Source organism: Castor canadensis, chromosome 15, assembly GCF_047511655.1.
Source record: "Castor canadensis chromosome 15, mCasCan1.hap1v2, whole genome shotgun sequence".
Taxonomy (NCBI): domain Eukaryota; kingdom Metazoa; phylum Chordata; class Mammalia; order Rodentia; family Castoridae; genus Castor; species Castor canadensis.
In genome coordinates this window covers 66,683,918-66,697,327 of record NC_133400.1, presented here as the reverse complement: position 1 = coordinate 66,697,327, position 13,410 = coordinate 66,683,918, and the positions used below count along the sequence as shown (strand labels likewise).

General features: G+C 42.2%; 1 protein-coding gene across 7 annotated transcripts in view; it reads right to left on the bottom strand.

The window, feature by feature from the left end:
• The window catches only part of LOC141417487 (junctional cadherin 5-associated protein-like), a 208,259-nt gene extending 195,486 nt beyond the window's left edge, over positions 1-12,773 (bottom strand). For all 7 annotated transcript variants that reach the window (XR_012442064.1, XR_012442063.1, XR_012442066.1 and 4 more), the window contains exon 1: positions 12,672-12,773. The gene's annotated coding sequence lies outside the window, so the exon portion shown is untranslated. The remainder of the gene's footprint in view (positions 1-12,671) is intronic.
• Positions 12,774-13,410: the final 637 nt, after the last annotated feature.

The following is a 13,410-nucleotide window of genomic DNA, read 5'->3' as shown; positions in this document are numbered from 1 at the left end:
CCTTCCTGACACTCCTAGTGGATGACTTTCAGAGAATCGTGACTTGGCTCATTCACTCAGAAAGAAAAGGAAGGATCAGAGAAGCAAGCATTGTTCCCATTCACCTAAGCAAGTCACTGGGCTAGGGACTCCAGAGGAAAGAGATCACATTACCAACTCAGGGATGTGGGAATGCAGGCTTAGGCTATGAGGACAGGGTCTTGCTGCGTTCAGTGCCACATCCCCAGCATCTAGCAGATGGTATGCTCTCAATGAAAACTTGCAGGGTCAATACACAAATGGGAGAAAGGTTCTGAAGAATAATTAGCAGTTCACTACATAAGCTGCATGTGTCCATATCTGAGACGGCTACTTGGCACTCAAATAGACTGTGGGTATAATGACCTGGGAGTAAAGAAATTGCACAGAAATAGAATCCTGGTGGCCTAGACCAGAGTCCCCAGACCCACTGGCCTGTGCCTGAGCCATAGCTGGCTGTACTGCAGTCTGTCAGAGTGGTAAAGAAATCACCTTCACAACACACATCATCCTACTGGGGTTAGGTAAGTTGGTCCAATGTGCCTATGTGTTTGCAATTATATTTAGAAAACCTTAAATGGCATGATAACCCACAAAAGCCACAAACACATTTCAGAAAAGATGAACCTTGTAAAAGCCTTAGAGGGCTGAGGTAAAGTGTTCTGACTACTGGCGACCCTATCTGGTTTCCCCTCTCAGAGTCCAGCTGCCTATGGGGAGCAGGTGTAGAGTGCACAGGGTTCCACTCATGGATCAATCTGGGCAAAAACATCAGAGGTGAAGGGCTGACCCAGGAGCCCCACCAACAACCTGAATGGCCTCACCATCACCCAAATTCATGAAAGCTTACACATTTCACCTTCTCCATCCCAACTCAGAGCCCAGGCTTCTGCCTCTTTTCTGCACCCACACTAAGCAAGCATTAACTTCTCCCTTCACTGATTTCTGAACAGTGTGTTATTTCTAATCTCTGCCATACCACTTGCTTCTTTAGCAACCTTATCTACTTTAAATGGAATGGGCTTCTCTAAGAGATGGCAGGCTCCCACCACAAACACATTAATCACATCAATCATGGTGGCCACCAGCAGGGACCAAGAGGTCTAATGAGAGCACTTGGCACTCAAGGTGTTCAAAGTTCCTTTCCAATTCCAAGATACCAGCATTCTAAAGCAACAGCATTTTAGTTCTGTCATCCATGCACTAACTCACTCAAAGGGTTGCTGTAAAGACTAACACACAACAAAATATGACATAAACCCAAGGTTGTCACCACCATTATCATAACAATTTGCTATCCAACTTGAAAGGTAGGTTTGTAGCTAAAATGGCCCAGGATCAGGTGTGACCCCAGCTCTAGTGTCTGACCCTGTCATAGTATAATCTCTGGAGCAAGTCAATAAACACACCAAGTCTCAGTTTTCTGTTCTGCAAAATGGCAATGTCATTATCTTCCCATCCCCTTGGACTATCTCAAGAGCCCAGTAAGAACATGCAGAAGTGGAAATCACTATGCACACATAACACTATGGACTCATTGTGCTACAATGGTTCTGATTTGTCTCTGAAGTTTATTGCCTTATGGAAAGATTTCAGAGTAGTCATTCCTTCTCACCATGTAGTTTATACCATGTTCCTTTTGTATCATTTAGTATATTACTATTGATTTCCAAAGTCACGATCACTTTACAACACTCACATACCTTATCTTTCATGAATGTAATATTCAACCTTCACCCAAGTCACTAAAAACAGTAAACATTATTTTATATAGTTCAAAACACTAAAATATATTTCCTGGGTGCCTAGAATTTCAGTGCCAAGCACTGAAATTATAAGTAAGACACATTCTTTGTCCTTGAGGATTTTATTGTCTAGCCATAGAGGCAGTTGGAAAAAAGGCAATTAAAACACAACATATGTACATGCTAGTGATGTGGAAGCCTGACACCTCTCCGTAGGGCCAGAGCCCATGACAGGCACAAAGACAGGATGCTGTGGAAGAGATCCTACCTAGTCTCATAGGATGAAGAAGGCCTCCATTACCCAAATTGCCTGTCTCCAGGCGTTACTGAAAAATCACCTTCTCTGGAAGTATGGTTTTCCAGCCAGTTTATTCAAGAAATTTTTCCTTCACTACTTTTATTTTCTTGAATTAAATGCTCATAATGGAACATCTAAGAAGAGCAATCAAGACTGTAAAGGTACCTACATATAATCTCAGGTAAGGAAGAGAATTCTGGTATTCAGGCCACAGCAATAAGACAAATGAGTTCACTTTAAATATCAGTATTAATCCCCATGACTATCAAATATCTTAATATTATTTTCATTCTATGCATATTTAAAAAAATACCATGAGGGCTATGGATGTAGCTTAGTGGTAGAGCACTTGCCTAGCATGCATAAGGTCCTTAGTTCCCTCCCCAGTGCTCACTGCACAAACCACGAAAGCAAAAGAGACATTTATCATAAGAACACTTTACTAGAACAGTCTGTCAAGATAAAGGCTGCCCCTGAAGGCAGGGAGTTCTGTATCTAGGAGCTGCTGAAGCTGAAGTTGAGGTAACTGATTTACAAGCCCTTTTGTTTTTACAGCACCCCACTACAGGTGTGTACACAATCAATCAAAACCTTACAGCAAAACTATTCATCCTTATATCTTGATAGTACTGTAATCTTTTCTATTTCACTTTTTAAAAATGCTGGTCATCGCCCACTATAGTAATTTCATGACTTGCTAATGGGTCATGACTCTCAGTTTGAGGATCCCCAATGTAGAAGTCATACCTGTGGTGATCAAGATGTTAGACTAGAGAAACTTTCAAATTCAAAGATCCTAGTAATTGACATGAAATTCTTTAGTCTAACAAATTCATTGCTTTGTTTTCAACAACAAATACAGCTATCTATCCTAACTAAACTTTGCTTTCCAAAAAGAGTCATAGTTACTAATGACTAAGAGCAAACATCACACTAAGAAGAAATAAATCTTAAGAGGAACATACCACTTTCTGCTTCCTTCCTCCCTCTACCTGGGATTTTTCAAGGCTTGAATCTGAAACACCCAGGTTCTGAACTATACACAAGCCCAGCACTGCTGAGGCAAAGGGGAAGCCAAAGGACCTGGAAATGAAGCAGTCTTTGATGCTGCCACTTTTATTCCTTCATTTGGTTTGAGAAGGCCAAGAAACAGCTTTTTGTTTCTTTGCATTTCACTATTATGCTTTTCCAATTTACATTCTTAAGACAGTTATTCCATCACTTCCAAGATACAATTTATAGGATTGTATAAACACTACCAATGCAATGAAAAGTGACAGCCTAATGAAAGGACACGTGTTCCAGTTGACCCATTTCTCTGGGGAGCACATGCCCCGCAGTTTTTCCTCATCTCAGAAGGAAGTTGTGGCACATTTTCTGCTCCATCAACATAGAGGTGGCAGGACACAGCACAAACAGCAAGGGCTACATGGGCTGGAACATCAGAAAGATCCTATTTCCATCCTGGCTCCTCCACTTGCTAGGAGGCCTTTATCAAGGTACCTAACTTCCAAGCCTCAGTTTCCTCATATGTAAAACAGATGGACCTAGCTTATAGAAGACCACGTGTGCAGCATCCAGGAGTGATTAGCGTCAAGATGCTCATTTGTTAAGACTTTGTAGCACTGCTCAATCTCACTGAAAGAAATCAGGGCTAGACCAGCAGCCTAGCTCAGAGAACTTCTTGCCTAGCCTTTAGCCACACACTCTTCCCTAGTTTGGTCTTGTTCAACTTGGGTTAAGCCAAACAAGTCTTTTGATGAAAACAAACTTTGTAAGACAGCATATACAAAGAAGGAAAACTGCCTTTATAAAAATTCTTTTTGTAGAAGAAAGATTTTATACTTAGTGTACGAGATCAAAAAATAGTTAAAATAAATGCGAAACTTTGGGTGATTTTTTTTCTTCTGTTATTTAAATAAAAAATTTTAAAAAGCTGTAAAACTTCATTGAAGAAACAGTGACAGAAATAAGACACAACAGTAGTGAGGAGAGCAGGTTTAGTCTCCAGTGCCCTTTCTGTCTGCCTGTATTGGATTGGTTTAAATTATGCTTTCATGAGATGGGACCAAAAAAGAAATACTTATTAGCATGCAGTCTCTAATTTAGGTGGTGAAAGGGGGTGAGGTGGAGGAAGAGTGAGGCTGAAAAGCCAAGTTTTTCTGGATGAGGCTTTTGATTGATTCATGACATCTCTAGGTTTATATCTTATTATCTTCCTCCCCGCTTTGGGAATGCTTGTGACAGGTTGTAAAGTGCTCAAAATAACTTTCCAGTAAATGAGCAAGTTCATGAAGAACACCTTTCAATTCCTGGTGAATTTATTCTCCGCGCCCCTTGCCCCATGACCCCAATAAACTTTCTCTCTACAAACCACAAGAAAAACCTGCTTCATAAGCACACAATCACAGGACACATGAAAGAATAAATTAAATAAATCTGTAAGTATCTGCCTGTGCCAGACACTGTATTAGTTGCTTGGGTTATTTTCTTTCATTTTGTATTTCCAGCAAACTTCCTGATGTATATATGGGTGACTCCACTATACAGAAGAGAATACTTGAGGCTGCAGGTCCAAGGTTATATAGCCCTTGAATGGAAGATTCAAGGTTTGAACCCAGTTCTACCTAGCTTTGAAGTCTCCATTACTGTTTTAGATTCATCCATTTATATTTCCTTCCTTACCATCAACAAGCTTCCTAATTTACCAAATAATGCATAAACATAAATCAGAAGAGACAAAAGACATGGTGGCATTAAACATTAAAACTATTTAAAAAGGAAAAAATGGTTTCATTCTTTAGAATTGAGATGGCTCTTGTAGATGATTCTTTCATATACACACACAACAGAGATGTGTGTACACACACATGCACACACAAGGGTCATACCTCACTTGCCTATAATGTCTTGATGGCAATACTCATGCTAATTTTTGAATGTTCAGCAAAATGATCCATTCACAAATACACCATTCAGTTGCTTCGTGACCATCACAGGCCTCTTCCTAAGTAACATGCATGCAGCTATCACAAAACCTGTTGTGTGGAGCCAAAAAGCAGACAAACTCCATCAATGAGAAATGAGAGAGGAGTAACCACCACCACCAAACCCCAAAATTCTAAAGGAAAAAATAAATGTTCTATACAGAAGGAGTCACTCTTCTCTGCAACATTAATAAGAGGTTAGACTCTATGTGAGTAGATAACAAGAAACCACAAATGATTTGGGGAAGGACAAGACTGCTTTCGGGTAAACCTGGTGGGTAAGGGAAGGACTTAAGTGGTGTCGAGGGATAAACATGGGAAAATAAGTAAACAAATAAAGTGATAAATAAATAAAGTTGTGAGAAGGAGAAAGAGTGGTTAGAATTGTAACATGTAGGAGAGAGGATAAGGAAAAAAAGAACAGTAAGAGTAATTTTTAAGAAAAGTACAATGAGCTGTGTGCCAGTGGCTCACACCCATAATCCTAGCTACTTGGGAAGCTAAGATCCAGAGGTTCATAGCTCCAGGCCAGGCCCAGTGAGGGCTGGAGGAGTGGCTAAAGTGATAGAGTGCAATACTGTGCAAGGAAGGGAGAGAGGGAGAGAGGGATGGAGGAGGGATGGAAGGACAAGGAAGGAAAAAGGAAAGAAGTAAGGAAAGTACAGTGAATTTCAGTCTTGGTGTGACTAGGATCATTCATCATCCCACTCACGGAAACTGGAAATAACTACTGGTTTGAGAATATGACAGGTAATTTGATTTTGACTAATCCAGCTATTCCCACAAAATTTTCTTTTCCCCAAATCACTGCAAAAGGGTTTTTATCAAAGATTATTTGTCCCTTCCAAATAACCTGAATGAGACTACTTAACGCAATTAAAATGAGGCAGATTTCTGAGTTGCTTTCAGTATTAGCTATGCTATTTACACCCAAATGGCTGGGATTATAAAATCAGAAATTTCTTGGGCTAGAGGCATGGCCTAAGTGGTAGAATGCTTGTCTAGCAAGCTTGAGGCCACAGTTCAAACTCCAGCATGACCAAAATAAAATAAATAAATAAATAAATGAAACCAGGAAGTTGTTAACGATCCACGGGATTTAAGAGTAAGCTGAGCGGTCTCCCCTTCACTGTTGGGTATCTATTCTCTGTGTTGCTGAGTGTCAGTGTGTGTGTGTTTGTGTTGCATTGGATTGAACCTGGAACACAGCATGAGAGAAAAGGAAGTTCTAGTAAGGCTGACCTAGCTCTAGAAATCTGCTTCCTACTGTCCCCTCTCTCCGCCCCCTACCTGCCTGTTCTCCCTTGTGATAAACAGTATGCATTTATTTCTCAGTTGGCCATGAGAGAAAATAAATAAATAAATAAGAGTACAGCTTGTGGCCATGACACAGAACAAAGCTAAATAGGTCATATGCAGATAGAACCTCTGACCTTGGCCTCATTAGCACCCATGCAGAGTCCACGCTGGACAGCAGAGGTAAATGGCCACACACTGGGAAAAGGAGGACCAGGAGTGAGCTATCTGACAATTCTCCATCCCAAAGAGCAAGTATTGCACACTTACTTATTCCAGCCTAAATCCATCAAGACACTTGCTATGCAATGGACTTGCCAGACCACGAGCTCTGCACTGGAGAATATAAAGACAAATCAGAGCCAGTCAGCACTCAACCTGGTAGATGTTACAGTCTAGGCAGGATTATTTCAATTATCCATATTCTCATCACTAGGGGTGGACTGTAGCAAACAAATGCCATTTAATATGTAACATTTTCTCTTCCTTTTTCATTATAAAAATGACAATATTTTATTCTCATAATTTATAGTTAAAAGGTCTCCCAAATCAGTGAAACAAAATGTTAATAAACATATTACATTTTCCCTTTTTAAAATTTGCTTAGAACACAAACTGAAAATTAAAAGATAAATACCCATTCAAATATGAAAAAAAATTGCCCTCATCTACAAAGAAATGAAAGTCAACCCAAATTGTCATTATTCATATTCCAGGTTACAAAAGCTTTTGAGAAGCAGTGTTTATTGGTGGTGAGGGCATGATGAGCTGTCAGGGCTCTCCTACTTGTGGTTGTATGAGTGTGTGCCAGAGGCTGTGTGCAAATGGATGTTTCCTTTCTTCAGAGTGGTCAGGCAATAGGTAATAAAATCTGTACATATCTGAAACCTTGTGGACTAATTATCTCACTTCTTGGGATCATTCTAGTGAAATAGCCAGAGATGCACAATGTTTTACTTACAATGCAACACTGAGCCAGGGCTGGAGGCATGGCTCAAGCAGCAAAGCACCTATCGAGCAAATTCATAGGCCCTGAGTTCAAACTCCAGAACTGCCAAAAGCAAATAAACAAATAAATTGAGGTAAATGTCCATTTAAGGGTAGTTTAAAAAATTCTGGTGCATACACATAGTGGACTATAATATGTATACATCCATATAAAATTATAGTTTTAGGTTTATTATGGCACAGGAAAATGGACATGCTACCATATTAAACAACAAAGACAGGATACAGACCCCTAGACTAGTGTGTTATCAATTTTATTTGTACACATATGCATAGAAAGAGAGAAAAACACCAAGAAGAATCATACCAAAATATCAACAACAGCACTAGCCTCTGAGGTTTAAAAAATGTTTCCATTATTTATACATTAACTTTATTTCATTATGTTCTGTCATGAAATGTATTAGGCCAAAACATATGACCTTATCATTTTGCAAGTCCAAAATGATCAAATACTGGCAACTTCATATACTTAGCATAGTTGAGATTAACTTTATATCTATACTTCCTACTAGCTTAAGTATTATATAATTTAATATAATAAATACATTATTAATATTAAACTATATTAATATAGTATTTCATTAGTCATCACTTATAACTTATCAGTATATTAAGAGAACTTAATATTTGTAACTTATACATTATTATAATTAGCTATACTGTTTATAAATAAAAATAATATAGCTCACCATGCCCTCACCAACAACAAACACTGCTTTAAAAATATTCTGATAGTATATGTGCATTTGTCTCTTTTTATTAATCTTTAGTTCATGTTCTAGCCCAAAAGGAAAAAAAAGTGCTGCTTAGGAAGGATTAGGAAAGTGTACCTTTGAAAATATATTGCATATTTGAAAGACTCAATGGCCATAAAAGAAACACTGGAGAAAATAAATGAATAGTACATTACATATGGTTCTAGTATATAGCACATATGTCCTATCTGCCAGAGACTCAACCTGTTTTCAGTAAATCTAAAGTCACATGTTCCACTGAACAACTCTAATTCCAGATTACAGTTTACCCCATAAAGGTCTCCAGTAGACAATGGTCCTCCTCTAATAACCTTAAACTTCCCACTTGTGTTCACTGACATTCCATATTTAAGATGTAATTGGTCCCTCAAATTGTTGGCAGTTCAGTATAAATATTTCTCCAACTGACAACTTTTAGGGCTAATGTTATGATTAATATATAACGAAGTGCTTTCTTTAAACAAGAGGTAAACAGCCAAGACATAAAACAAGCCAGAATGGAGTATGTTGCTAACTAATACATAGAGTTTTAATGCTTTCTACAGCTTTTTATTTAATGGTGGAATTGTGGGTTTTATTATGAACAATAGCACTGCCACTTCCCTTTCTAGTCTTAATTATTAAAGAAATAACTCCACAGCTCCATTTTAAGTTCTGGGACAGTAAGTTCTCACAAACTGTTATTACCATACCAGGCAGTGCGATGGTCAGTGCTGCCAGAGCACTCAAGTTGTTAAACTCGAATAAGACATAAAAAGCATATTTAATCTATGAAGTAACCATCTTAGCAGGGCAGGCATCACTGAGTTAGCTTTCCTTAAGGTGGCAAAAAAAAAAAACGAAATGGAAAACTTGGGTCTAAGATCAAAAGGAACTTGGAACGTGCTGGGTTGGGTTGAGTTAAGGCAGTGACTAAAAATGAGAAAAGGCAAAAAAGTGCCCAATTTTATGCACTTAAGTTTAATAAGTATTATCTTTTCTTTCCACAACTAGTGAGAGCTCTCTCTCTCTCCAACCCCCATTTTCTTTCCACCTGTAAATTCTGTATCACACAATTAGTATTTTGGCTACTTCACCCCATCTTTATGGAACCCTAAGTACCTCATTAACATTTCTAAAAGATTGCTAGTCATTTAAGAGCAGACTGAACTTGGATAAGATTTAAAATTCCTCTAAAATTCGGGGTTATTTGAAAAAAAACTGTAACATAATAGGCTAGAATTTTATTCCCTTATCATATATGTCAACTGCTTCATGTAAAGATTGCTAAAATGTTCTATTAAACTTTTAACACACTAGTTTTGTTTTTTATTTATAAATATCTTTGGCATAAAAGAGCCAGAGTTTTCTAAAAACATTTTTCAAATTATTTCCTATAATTATTACATTTTACTTATTTTCTAATTACAAAAGACATATAAAGTTATTTCCAAAGTAAACATTGCAAAATTCAATGCTTAAGCAAAAAGGAAAAAGTTTCAGTGAGCCTGCTGTGCCAAGAGATAGCTAGCATCAGCAGTTGTTTCTCTTTCTCCAACTATTCTCCCCCCACACACACTCAATTCTTTTTCTTCTTTCTCTCTTTGAACTATACCTTGGCACTGTTCATAACAGTATGACCATAAAGGAGAAACAAGCTTATTAAGTAAACTATAAAGAGATAACCAATAAGCAGAAAACTCTAGACAGTAGTCTGAGAAGAGATCTTTGCCAGCAAAGATCATATCATCAACAGAAAGTTGTTGGAAAATACATTTAGTTACAGAAAGTAAAGACAATAAATATATTTGAAAGGAGACACACCAAATTTAAATTAAGATGACTGAGGTTTTAGTGTTCGAGGGGATTCCTGTGTGTGTGTGTGTGTGTGTGTGTGTGTGTGTGTGTTGTTTTCAAGTACTATTTTTTAGTGCTTTAAGGATACAGCAAAGCACTGAAAGGCAGGCCTTCCCTTCCCTGGCTGCTGACTTCAGCAAGTCAGTGTCCCTCAGCCAGCAGGCCCTTGAGGCAAAGCACAATATAAGATTCCATGCAGGAGATAAGCCTTCCCACCCAAAAGGTGAAAAACAACATCTGCTAAGAACCAAAAGATACTGCAGAGCAAGGGGCTCAGCTGGGATGGATTGCAAAGACAGAGTCCTTGCTTATCAAAATAAAATCCACAACAGAACAATTGTTTCAATCCAACGCTCTGTGTTCTAAACTCTCTCTAGATTAATTACCCATGGAGTCAAGCCAAACTCATTAAAAGGGAAACTCGGGCCTCCTACTAGGGTGGGTGTTTACTGTTCTTCTAAACTAGAGGGTTCTCCTAGCCAGGACAAGCAGGATTTGGAAGAGACACCAACTCCTGGGCTTTCTTTACTGGCATAAAGAAAGAATTCATCTTTAAATTGCATTTTAAAATGTAGGTCTCAAGAATTTTTCATGTTTGTCTTCTTTTAAAAACCGAAAAACTGGTGCTTATCTATTTTCCTTGTATAGCTCAGATCACCAGTTATATTCCATAGCTACTGAACAATACACCACAGGCTCTGGAATCTAATTCTCAGATGAACTATCAGATAACTCTGATGAGCTTGTCAAGCCCTTCAGAGCACGTGGCCACACAAGCATTGTATGTTCCAAGGAGATGGAAGACAAACTTTTTTTTTTTCCTGAATCAGGCTTCCTCCACCCTCCCTGTCCCCCTAAATCCCTGGGGCCTGCCAAGGCCCTGACCTTCCCTCTCCAAGGCAGAGAGTGACATTTTGCAGGAGAAAGGCCCAACAGATTAAAGGCCTCTGTTCAACAAATATTTGCTTGCCCACTCCAGAGGGAGTGAAAGTTTGGTATATGCTGCCTGTCTAGAGTTAACAGGGAAAGACCTTCAGGAAGCTTCTTCAGCTGGTGACTGAGAATTAGACTTAATATCAAACTAAACAATTAAGTCCAAATCCACAGACTATTATGGAAAACCAGAGGAATTTATCAAACTCTATTTATCAAACTCTTTTTATTTCACAATGAAACCAACACAACCCCTGTGAAACAGAATCTCCATATGATTTCCAGTTCTTGCTTTGCTACAGTCTCAATTCAGTCATTTTAAATTCTAAAAGCACCTGACATAAAGCATTTTTTTTTCCTAACTTTTACCTCCACAGCCTCTGACTATTCATTTTACACTACTGAGTCTGCTTTTTTCTTTTCTTTTTTGACAAAGCATTTCTGGTTGCCAGGATCCCACCTCTCACTTTCCTCCCAAGAATCCGAACATTCCCCCCAAATAAATCCCTGGGGAGTCTACTCTTTTTAAGTCTGAAAACACAAAAACTCAAAGGAAAATACAAAGCTGTGGACAAACATCACATTAAACTGTCACCAACAGGAAAAACCGGGGGGTTGTGTGGTCCACTCAGCTCAGTCCTCTCTGGAAGTCAAGGCCAGGTACCTAGGCATCCAGACTGGGGTGAGGGATGCGGGAACCTGGAGATAAAAGTCCTGTGCTCCTAGAGAGTGTGGATGAGTGAAGACTGGAGCATGGCCAGGTGGCGCTGGCATAAGTTCCCCTTTTATTTTTTTTTTCACTAGTGAAATCAGAGCTTCTTTTTCAAACCCCCAGACGAATCCGTGGCACTCGGCTTCTTTGGCCCGTGAGTGACAAGCAGCAAGAGCGGCTTTTAGCCGTGGGTGCTCAGCAGCACTGTGCTCAGGACACCTAGACGCTGAGACCCCCGCATCTGGGAGTAAACTGACTGCAACTGGGGGTGTGGTGGGGTCAGGGGTGCTAGCGGAGATCTGGGTGCAGAGACCCAGACGGGCGGGCTCCAGATCCCACCCAGGAGCCGATTAAGGAGATTTACAGGCAACACTTTCCACCTCGCACGCCATGAGCACTAGCTGGGAGGTAGCGCTGATTAGCGCCTTAATCCGCAGCGGGTCTGTGCGGTGCGGTGCGGCGCGGCGCGGCGCTACGGGCGCGCGACACTGGGGCGGAGACCCGAGTAGGGAGCGGGGGAGCCGGGGCGAGCTCCCAACGTGCCGCCTGCAGTCCCGACTGCGGGGGGCGCTCCGAGAACCGGGGACCCCTGAGGCTGTCAGTTCTTCGGGTGGGGTGGGGTGTCCACGGGGTTTGGGGGCGCGGCCGAGAAAGGGGGTTGGCTGAACCCCGGCGTGGAGGACAACGCGGGAAGGATGGCGAGGGACTGGGACATTCCCGCGCCCCCAGGCGCCACGGCGCTAACGCCAGCCGCCGCCCGGACCCACCCAGGGAGCCCCGCGCGTGGGCTGGGCACCTGAGGGGCGGGGACCCTCCAGGCTCGCAGGCGCCCCCCAACCCCAGGCTGCGGGCATGGGGCCCGCCGTGCGGCTAAGCTGCGGGCTGGACACCTCGCGGGGGCTCGGGCGGGGCTGCGCCCAGGGGTGCGGACATCTCCTAGAGCTAGGGAAGGGACCGGAGCAACGTCCCGGCAGAAGAAGTTGGGGGGCGAGCGCGGGAGGCTGAGGGAGAGGCCCGCGAAGCGCCGCGGGAGGGAGCCAAATAGCGGGTGTCAGGAGCGCGGCAGACGCCGGGACTTACCGAGTGGCTCCCTCATGCTGACCTGCGCCGCCGCCGCCGCCGCCGCCGCCGCCGCCGCCGCTCGGGCCGGCCGGGGACCAGCGCCACCCGCCCAGGCAGCAGCCGCCCTGGCCCAGCATGCCCGGAGCGCGGCCGCTCGCCCCGCCCACCGCCCGCGTTCGCCCCGCCCACATCCCGCGTTCGCCCCGCCCACATCCCTGGCCACAGTCAAGCTTAGGTTCTTAGAGCCACAGGGCGGCACCAGGGCAGGGGGCGGTGCGCGAGCCTCAGAGACAGACAGGGAGAGTTGCGTGGAAGGCACAGGTGGGCTGACCACCCTTTCCCTTCTTAACGTGTCACTAGCGTTTGGGACATGTCAACCCTGGGCGAATGCCCACATATACAGATAACCCAGGAGCACGTACAGATCTATACACACACTGATGCACACAAACCATTCCTGTAAGTCACACAAACAGTGCACGTACACACACACACACACATACAACACACAACACAGTGATGGCATGGAAAGCAGAAACAGTAGTGGTGACAACAGCTTAATATTTGGGATTTACTTCTTTAAACAACATCTTAGAGCCTTAGCTGTGGCCCTGGAAGAAATCTTGGAGGTCAACTGGTCCATCCTCTGATGGCAGGTGAGGAAACCGAAGCCTGAAGTGGGATTTGCCAAAAGGCTGGGGTGGGAGAACAGGAGAAGGTCAGTGGGAGAGTTCACACTAGCCTGAACATTCCTGAC